General features: G+C 31.5%; 1 long non-coding RNA gene across 1 annotated transcript; it reads left to right on the top strand.

Moving 5' to 3' along the window:
• The first annotated feature begins 8,488 nt into the window (after nucleotides 1–8,488).
• Nucleotides 8,489–10,020, top strand: LOC127010651 (uncharacterized). The gene is made up of 2 exons (XR_007763380.1): nucleotides 8,489–8,562; nucleotides 9,552–10,020. It is a non-coding gene; the product is annotated as an uncharacterized LOC127010651 (long non-coding RNA).
• The last annotated feature ends 654 nt before the right edge of the window (nucleotides 10,021–10,674 follow it).

Raw genomic sequence — 10,674 nt, 5'->3', positions numbered from 1 at the left:
CCAAAAGTCATTTATAAACCAGGTACAACTAATGTAGTTGCAGACGCCTTATCGAGGATTCAGATTAACAACATAACTGAATGTAACGAATCGGTCTCAGATCAAAACACTCAGCATTCAGAAGAGAGTAGTTTTGAGAATGTTATACAAGAAACCCGAAAACCCTTAAACTGAAAACCCTTAAGCAACAATTGCTAATAGCAACGGGGAGGTATACAATACATGAGTAGATTAATATATTCGAAAATACCAGACATATAGTAGAATTGGACACTCCCGAAAATTTGATATCAATTTTTAGAGAATACATTCCTCCTAATATAACAGTAGGTATTCATTGTACTTTAGAGGACATTTATAGAATTCAAAAACCACTTAAAGAAAATTTTATAAATACATTTTTGTATACAAGAATATTTGTACAAGATGTGGAAAATTCTGAAGACAGAGCACTTATAATCGAATAAACACATTGTAGAGCACACAGGGGACTTGATGAAAATTATAAACAAATCATTAGATTGTATTATTGGCCAAACTTACTCACAAAACTAAAAGAATATATAAATAATTGTAAAATTTTCAATGAAAACAAATATAGCCTACATCCAATTAAAATTCCAATTGGAGAAGCCCCAATCCCAAGTAAAGAAGGAGAAAATTTAAGCATTGACATATATTACGCGCAAAGTCTTCTTTTCATAACTTGCATTGAAGCCTATCCACAATTTATAGTAGTAAAAGAAATCCAAAATAAATTAAATATCGAAAACAAAGTAATGGAATTACTTCAACAATATTCACAATGAACCGAGCTTTAGCTCGGCCCAATTTAAATCTTTTGCACAAAGGTGCGGCTTAACTTTACATTACGCAGACCCGAGGCACAGTACCTCAAACGGTCAAGTTAAAAGGGCACATTCTACATTAACAGAATTAGCTCGATGCATTAAAGAAGAATTTAATTTAACTGACTATTCCGAAATAGTAATTAGAGCCGCTCAAGAATATAATCAGAGCATTCATTCATCAACGAATCAAAAACCCTTTGACGTACTATACAATAAAAAAGAGCACGATAATATTCCTCAAAATTTAAAATATACATAAGAAAAAATGTTAGAAACACGCAATGATAACAGAAAAGAAAAACAATATCATGTAGGACAGGTAGTTTATGAAAAGAAACATGGGGAAAGAAATAAACTTAAAACTAGATATAAAAAACAAGTTGGTAAGGAAATCTTACCTAACAAAATAATAATCAACAGTAGAAATAGAATTATTCACAAAGATTATATAAAATTCTAAATATTTATATATTACTTTTTTTTTACTTTTTCCAGAAAATGTTTTATCACATGCTCATACCACACCTTATTATATTTACAAAATCAGAAATAATTGACTATATATATAGTATCTTTTATTCAAGGACAACAAAGACGTATTGACATATGATTCATACGTAGACTTATTCCACGTAACTAACTTAATTTTCTATAAAGAAATAATAAAATTGGAATCAGATAATATAAAAAGGGATACTAAAAAAAGATCACTATGGGAAATTAGATATGATTTAGAAGTAATCGAATTAATTTTATCACAATTAATTTCAACTAGATCAAAAAAGGGAATAAATGAGTTGCGCACTGTGTGGAGTGGTTAATGGAACTCCGGATCATGATGATTTTATGACAGTTCAGAATAAATTGAAAATAATAATAAGCAATAATAATATTATCAATTCCAAATTGTTTAAAGAAATATAATCTCTTTCTGATGATTTTAAAAATGTTTTTATTGATCGAGATTTACCACTGCGAAAACATCACTTACGATTATTAACATTCGATCTGCAAAATTTAATTGACACAATAACACTTGCTAAAACTGACGTTTTTAATACCAAAATTTTAAGCAATTATGACATCATGGAAATATTAAAGCATGAACAAAACCCAGTAATTATCGCTGACTTAATGGACATCTCTGTTTTTAAAATTGCACTTCATAAAGATCTCTTAATAATTTATATAAAATACCAAATAATAAAAAACAGATATGAAATATATCAGGCAAGAGCGATTTCTCAAAACGATGGGAAACTAGTATTAAACAATCAAATCGCAAAATGCGCAAATATGTTTTATGAAATGTCTAACTTAAAGAACGAACTTTTTAGTAATTATTGCACTTTAATTAAGGAAAAAACTTTTTTTACCCGATTTTTAAATGGTGAGAAATCAACTTGTAAAAAAATAAGGAAAAAAAATAGACATTATACTAGATGGTGCCATTCTTATAAATGGTAACAATATTGTTAACAAGTCCCATTCAAACGGGTCATATTTAATAACCACCATTAACAATATCTCATATACCAATTTGGAAAACAAAATTCTCGACTACATAACTACGAACCACTTCAAAAAATATGAAATATCCGATAACATTTTGTCAAATAACTCGGAACTCTCTTTAGATAATATAAATAACTTAAATTCTTTCAGTAAAGTTAATAATACTAAAATATCACTTACCTTTATATTATTAATTTTAATCATTATACATTTGATATTTTTAGTTATTATAAAATACAGAAATGCTATATTATTTGTAACCAAAATACAACGGCCAGAACCAGAAAAATCTTTTAACCAAGAAAATTTCTTAACAGAATTAAGAGATCAATTAAATGAATTTCATATTGAATCGGGACGATCCATTTTAGAAGGGGGAGAGTTATCCAACCCCTGAAACCAGGCCACTTATGGCTTTTATAAACAAAAATTTCAATCTCTGCATTTGCCTTTGGCTTTGAGGTCCGATCTTGGCTTCCCAGCTAAGTTACACAAATCAAAATTAAAGTAAACATCAGCTTCCGTTCGAAGCACAATCAATTGCGCCTTTTGCGTTCCAATTGTCCGCCAAATTGCATCGGTCAGCATAATTGAATTTTAACATAAGATGCGATAGTTTCATCTAAAGCTTTTAATCTTAACATAAATTGAAGTTCTAAAAGGTTCAAAAAGAAAAGCTCCTGGCCGAGGTTTATTGGATTTGGTTCAAAATTAGAGCAGGCAGTCCGAATTTGATGGAGACCGCGATCGGTTGATAATCATAAAGAAGTATGAGAAGTGAAAAAAAATAACTGTGTTAATAATTTTCAATAAAGGTCTTTAACCAAAATATATTTAAAAATAAAAATTTTTTTTTTTTTATTTTTTCCGGCTAGCAATTAACTTACATGTATACATATTTATACTGCTATAGTGCTATTTTTTTTTGTGTAACATAATTTTCGTGTTTTGTTTTTGTGAGCCGCCATAAAAAATCGCACGTATATATATATATAAAACCACTCTTAACATCTTCCAAAACCCAGGATCCAGAACGTCGAGATCTCATCGCCCAGGATTAAATAAAAGGGGGTAAGTGTGTCGGAACGAAGTTTCCGTTTTTATGAATATATCAATATATGTGTATATATCCGTGCAATATCATCACTACTCAAGCATTAGAAAGAACCTTAGATAATGATTCACAGTTCAACGTAAGAGTTCAATATTTGTTATTAAAAACATCCCTACCCATAGCTGTAGATGATTTACAGAAATTATATATTGAGACCTTCCATCTAGAATTTTCACCACTTTTTCATTATAATAGGACTCAAAAGGCAATCATAATATCAACAACAACCACAGTCATTGTTTTCTCTCGTCTAGACAAGAACATATTTTTGGGCAATGTCAATATATTCCTAGTTAAGACCAAGAATTAATCCTATTCAAAATAACTATTTTTATAAAGGCCATTTATATATATATATATTCATTTTTATAAGTTTTATGTATTTTTACGTTTAAACATATATAGTAATTAAATTTAATATTTCAGCGGCGAGTATCAGCCTTGTTTTTGTATGTACAATTACAGTTATTTACAATGGTCAGCATTTTGCTGATGTGCGCACCTCACCGGTGGTAAATTCGATACATTCCGTTAATAAAAATAATTGTCAAGTAGAAATATTACTTATGTTTTAGCCAACTTTATATTGCTTATCCACGGCATATGTCGACATGCATATATTAATCAATAAACTTATAATGTGAAAACGAATTTGAAACCATGGTGAACTAAAATTTTAACATGGAGGGTGTGCTGATGTAAGAAGTGGAGTAGGTCAAGAACAATGACATAACTTTCGACGGACAACCTTGACAATAGGGGATCGTATTGCGCGGCCCGCGACGATCCTTTAGCACACGAATGTATGAAGGGCAGGGAATATTGCCGAAACACAGCCCGATCGTATTGCGGTCAAGCGACAGCTAAGCTTGTTGGGCAGTGTGGACTGACGACTGACGAAATTTACGCTCTAATAATATTTTTCCAGGCACTTTAAATATTTATTCTTATTATGTTGGAGAGGAGAGAGCCTTACCAAGATCCCAAGACCCGAATACGACGTAGCTTATGCCGGCAAAAATGGTGCCTGAACATCGGACGCCTCTCCCTCTGCCCAAGTCCTTTTCAGGACTCAGGCACCAATATGCCCACGTAACACCTAATGTAATGCGATTTTCTCAAAAACTGACGGATTTATCTTTATGATTTTAGGCTATCTCAATCTGCCAATATACCCTGCATGTTTGTACAACGTCTAAGAATGGAGCCCTGTCCAAATGTATATTTGCTCCCTTTTTTTTGTGTGGGGAAAATCGGAAGTGCACTCACTGACGGCTTTAGCTCAATGATACTTTTAAGCAAGAAGCTTGAATAAATTAAATAGATAGATAGATAACTATTTTTGATACGCGATATAATTTTTATGAAATATAAGTACAGACTCAGATCTACTGGTCGGCTACAACCTTTTGAAAAAAATAGGAGCTGTAATTGTCACAGCGTTATCATAACGGAAGCAACTTAAATCAACATTCTTTAATAGAGGAAAACACCGTTATTCCATTAAAAGAATTTATATTAAAAAAATACTTTAATGAACGGGCTTAAATCAGATCCTAAATGGGTAATCAAAGCGAATTTAGTTTGTGATACACAAATACTGAACACCCCGTCGTTGATAAATCCGACAAAAATTAAAGTTCGGGAATTAAAAACCCTGAACACGCCGTCGTTGAAAAATCCGTCAAAAATAAAATTTTGGGAGTTAAAAATCCTGAATCGTGAACACTACGATGTCGACTTATTCGACAACCAAAAAATAAACAACTTAAAAATATCTTCTGCAGATCAAAGAAAAGATCTGGAGAACGAAATATTAAATATGATCATTGAAGAGCATTCAAAAATTAATATGGAGATTCCATTTAGGTCAGATATAGGCGGTCAAATAAACACCGTAAATGACAGGGCTATTGATTTATTAGATTCTGAAATAAGTCGAATGCTAAAAGAAGAAATTATAATGCCAAGTAGAAGTCCTTATAATTCCGTTGTACTAGTGGTCCCAAAATGGGTTTTAATGAAGATGGAACTCCAAAGCTCAGACTCAGGCTCAGACAGTAATAGATCGACCGTTTCACATGTTGATGGAAAATTATTAATTGATAATCACGTCGCAAAATGTAGAAATAAGTACTATATAATGTCTAATTTGAAGAATGAATTATTTAATAATTATTGCACACTTAACCCAGAAGGCTCTTGTTTTACCAGATTACTAAATGGAAAAAATCTCTTTGTTACAAAATCCGAGAAAAAAATAAAAATATAGATTTAATCCAAGATGGAGCCATTTTTGTAAATGAAGAAAATACAGTTAATGACACTCATTTAAATGAGTCATATTTAATAACTTTTAATGGCACCTCTAAACTTAATAATATATCCTACACCAATGTAGACAATAAGATATTGGAATACATAACCGCTCGAAAATAATGATTCGGAACTCTCATACTAAATCCATTTATTCAAATTAAACCAACTCAAATACCAGTTACGTTAATATTAATCAAATTACAGATAATGATTCAACAATAATGCACTTTTTATTGCTGGTAGCTATAACCAAATCCCAAATTATGGAACCATGAATTCCTTCTTTACAAGAATACCAAAAATGTTCTTACTTATAAGACATAAGCAGATTTATTTCATAGAACTAACATAAGTCTTTATAGAGATATAATTAATCTAGAAACAGAATTTCTAAAGAGTCACGACAGAAAGACCCAACTACACTCACCAACATATATGTATCTAATACCAAAATTCTAAACAATGACGATATACAAGAAATTTATAAGCACGAAAATAGACCTGTAATTAAAACAGACCTTTAGAAATATATGAATTTAAAACTGCTTTGCACAAAGATCTTCTTTTTAATTTACATAAAACACCCTATTTTTATCGATCGTTGTGACGTTTACAATTCAAGATCAGTTTCACATGTTGATGGAAAATTATTAATTGATGATCACGTCGCAAAATGTAGAAATAAGTACTATATAATGTCTAATTTGAAGGATGAATTATTTAATAATTATTGCACACTTAACCCAGAAGGCTCTTGTTTTACCAGATTACTAAATGGAAAAAATCTCTTTGTTACAAAATCCGAGAAAAAAATAAAAATATAGATTTAATCCAAGATGGAGCCATTTTTGTAAATGAAGAAAATACAGTTAATGACACTCATTTAAATGAGTCATATTTAATAACTTTTAATGGCACCTCTAAACTTAATAATATATCCTACACCAATGTAGACAATAAGATATTGGAATACATAACCGCTCGAAAATAATGATTCGGAACTCTCATTCGATAATATTAACATACTAAATCCATTTATTCAAATTAAACCAACTCAAATACCAGTTACGTTAATATTAATCATATTCACATTTATATATTTAACTGTTATGATTATAATCAAATTCAGAAAATTGTTAATATTCAAACCATGGCAAATTCAAATAGAAATTTTACTAGAGGGCAATATATCCGATAATGAAATAAGTAACATCCCCGACAACGAAAATAAACTAGAAGAAAATATCATTGTCGAATTAATCAATCAATTAAATTCAATATACCCAACAGTTCCAATGAATCGGGACGATTCAATATAGAATGGGGGAGTTATAGGACACTTATTTTGGGGCTCTTACCAAATTTATAGACAACTTCGAGCCGAGAGCTAATTTCCAGATAACTCTGACAGACCCGAGATAAATCCGTGGTAATCTATTTCTTTCAACCAGGCCTCCAAATCATTTCCACCCAGATCAATTTCACGCCGTCCGCATGAAACGGATGCTGTAATCCAATGCTGCCAGATGTTGAGAGATAAAATAAGCTAGATTAAAGAAAAAATATGCTAAAAATTAAAAAAAGCTAAAAATAAGCTAACCATGGAAAACATAAATGAAGTTGATTTTTTACTTTTATTGATATGATATTTGTATAACTATTTTAGTTAAGAAAATTATTATTAACTTAATCATTAGATTCCATATATTTGGCGGATGATTGAACTGAAGCGAGGTATTTCGTTGGAAGTTGGTAGTCATGGTAACATTTGCAATGACGTCGCAGTCCACATCTATAACAAACTATAACAAAATACTTAGTATATTTAAAATAATTTAAAATTTTAATAACAAACCATATTCTTAATATGACGTTCAAGCTTTTTAATCACATTTTGTTGCGCAACTTTGTTTTTACGAAGTTCATTTGGCTGAATACCCTCTCAGCCGCAGCATTCGACTATGACATTGAAAGTACATATCTGCAAAGCAAATAACGCCAGTTGCTCGAAAGCTTTGCTTTGGCCAGCATCCTTGTACATTAAAACTTTTGACTCTATAGTCTATTCCTTTTTTTCCCAATTAAAAATTACCAAGAATTATAATACAACCGAAAAACAAAACATGTTTTGTTATACATTTTTTTAAGCCCAAATTAGCAAAATGAAATTTGAAATAAGCCAGATTTTAAGCTATATGCAATTCAAGTATTTTTCAAGCTATTTCATTTTAAAATATGCCAAATCTAGCTTGAAATAAGCTAAAATGGCAACATTGGGGCTCCAGGCCGATTTTGTAAACATCGGAGCCCCAAGCGCGCCCTAAATTCGCTAAAGTAAACAAAGGAGCCCCAAAAGCGAGGCCCAAGTCCGCTAACGTAAACAAAAGATCCCCAAAGCGGTCCCTTAGATTTTTAATATATTCCTAAACGTCGGATATGCTTGCAAACTTTCTTGATCGATAGATATTTTCATTCTAAACAAATTTGCATTTACAATATTCACCCCCAAGAAGACCAGACAATTTAAAAACAAAAATTGGCCCCATGTTCCAAATTCCACCGTTCCCGAATCGCCGCTAAGTCATCGACGCCAACTTGACGCACATTTTATATACTACCTGCAAAAAAAGAAAGAATAGTTTGCTCGGCCAGTGAAGCTGATCAAAAATATATATACTTTATGTGGTCGCAAACGTCTCCTTCACAGCGTTGCAAACGTCTGACTGAAATCATTCTACCCTCTTAAAGGGTATAATAAGAAAGGTTTTTATTCATTTTAATTTGAAGATATAATTTTTCATATTATTTTGCCACCAATTTTCCCATCCGGCTGGTTCCGATTTATATACTACCTGCAAAAGAAAAAAGACTTTTAGGAAAGTTTCAACTCGATAGCTTTAAAACTGAGAGACTAGATTGCGTAAAAACGGACGAACAGACGGACATGGCTAGATCGACTCGTCTAGGATGCTGAAGAATCTAGTATACCCTTTTACTCTACGAGTAACGGGAATAAAAGTATAAAAGTAAAAAGTACTTAAATGAAAGCTTAGTTTCTTCAAGAGAAGGATTTCGAAAATTTCTATTTTATATTCTAAAATAATTTAGGGTATTTCGGGTTTTTCTTGAATTTATAGTTGTTCGAAAAAAGAACCGAAACTCACAATTTTTTGATTCTCAAACGGAAATTTGCTTACATCCTTTTCTTGGAACCGTTTTACTTGCAAAATTCCTGATTATTGAATTAAAGCATGTAAAGAACCTAAATTTGCATTTTAGCCTTCTTGTTTTGTGTGAAATTTATTTGATAACCCTTTTTTCGATTTCTTGAATTTCTTCATATCTTGCTTGTTAAAGCAACATATTAAGGTTACCGTGCGCTGTCAATATTTCATCTCATTAAAATTTAAAAATATTGAAAGAATATAAAATATTATCAATATATCTATATTTAAAGTTGATATTTTCAAATATCATAAATATATTTTTTCATTATCATCATCGATACGATACTTAAGACCTCAAACAGAACCAGGTCTTCTTTTGTATTCTCTTCGCTGGCGCGTGGCGCGTGGCACTGCAGCTATGTATATCCTTTCTTATGCGAAACATATCCGACTATTTAACGTGTAGCCCTTGAGAAAAATATAAAAAATGTATTTTTTTAAATGCTCAATTTTAATTATATTAATAAATTTAAACGGACTTAATTTCTATTAACTATAAATTATATTGTATTAATTTTCATACAGAAACACAACCTAGTGACGAGCACACCGTTAACATACAAAAGTTCTAATATAATAATTTGTAACGAAAAATAATGGTACATTAAAAAAAAAAACAATGTCTTACACCTTCTTCGTGTCGATCCGTCGCTTTTCTTCGCAACCACTACCGGGCTCGTAAATTCGGAGTCGGAATCCTCGCCCTGCAGTTCCACAATTCAGCTTAACCGCTCAATCAGCAAGAAGTCGCCGAAAACGAAAAAAAAAATTTCCCCTCTCTCCACTCTTGCAACGTGTCCGCAAAAAAATGCGTGTGAAGGCAAAAGGGCCCACATTTTAAAATATCTGGACTTTTGTGCCACCATGCATTTTAAATATTGTAAAATTTTTTCGTAAATATAAATAAAAAAAAACAATTTAAGTTGTTTATTTGACTTCGAATGTATCTCTTTTTAGTTAATAAAATAATCATTATAATTTATTATTAAGTGAATTTTCAAATCTGTGTTTTTATATAATGATTTGCATAGTCGGATAATCTATAAATACTCTGCTTTTATGTACAACGGAACATGCATAGACTAACGGGGGATTCCAAAAAAACATAACAGCAAAGGATTAGCTGAACCGTTGTTGTTTTTCTGGAAGGCACGCGTATTTTTAGATTTTTCTATACTTATACTTATGTGAAGTAGCTTGAGTTACTCACGCTAACATTGTTTAATAAAAAAAACCAGTGTTAAAAATATATAAAATGTATATACGATTATCAGACAAGTCTCCTGCAGTACAATATTTTTTAAACAGTTAAAGTAAAAGCACCTTAATGTACAATAAATAAGAGACATACAAGATTCCCGAAAACACAGTGGCAGAAAAAATTATTGTAGAAAAAAATTTATGTTATACATGTCGGGAAATGGCCATCGTTTTCCTCTGTCATGTCGTCTGTCACAACGCGCAGCGAGTCGCAATGATCTTTTGTACGTCTGTTCACTTCCGGGGGCTATTCTTAATTGATTCCCTCTTCTCTTCCTCCTTTCTATCATTGCGCCACGCTCAGCAGGGCTTTACTCTCTTTCCCCACCGCGCTCTCAATCACAAAGCTTGTCTCTCTTCATTTGCAATGCTTATTTATTTCCTCTTA

This window comes from Drosophila biarmipes, chromosome 2L, assembly GCF_025231255.1.
Source record: "Drosophila biarmipes strain raj3 chromosome 2L, RU_DBia_V1.1, whole genome shotgun sequence".
Classification (NCBI taxonomy): domain Eukaryota; kingdom Metazoa; phylum Arthropoda; class Insecta; order Diptera; family Drosophilidae; genus Drosophila; species Drosophila biarmipes.
The sequence above is the reverse complement of the archived record's forward strand: the minus strand, read 5'-3'. Positions and strand labels throughout refer to the sequence as shown.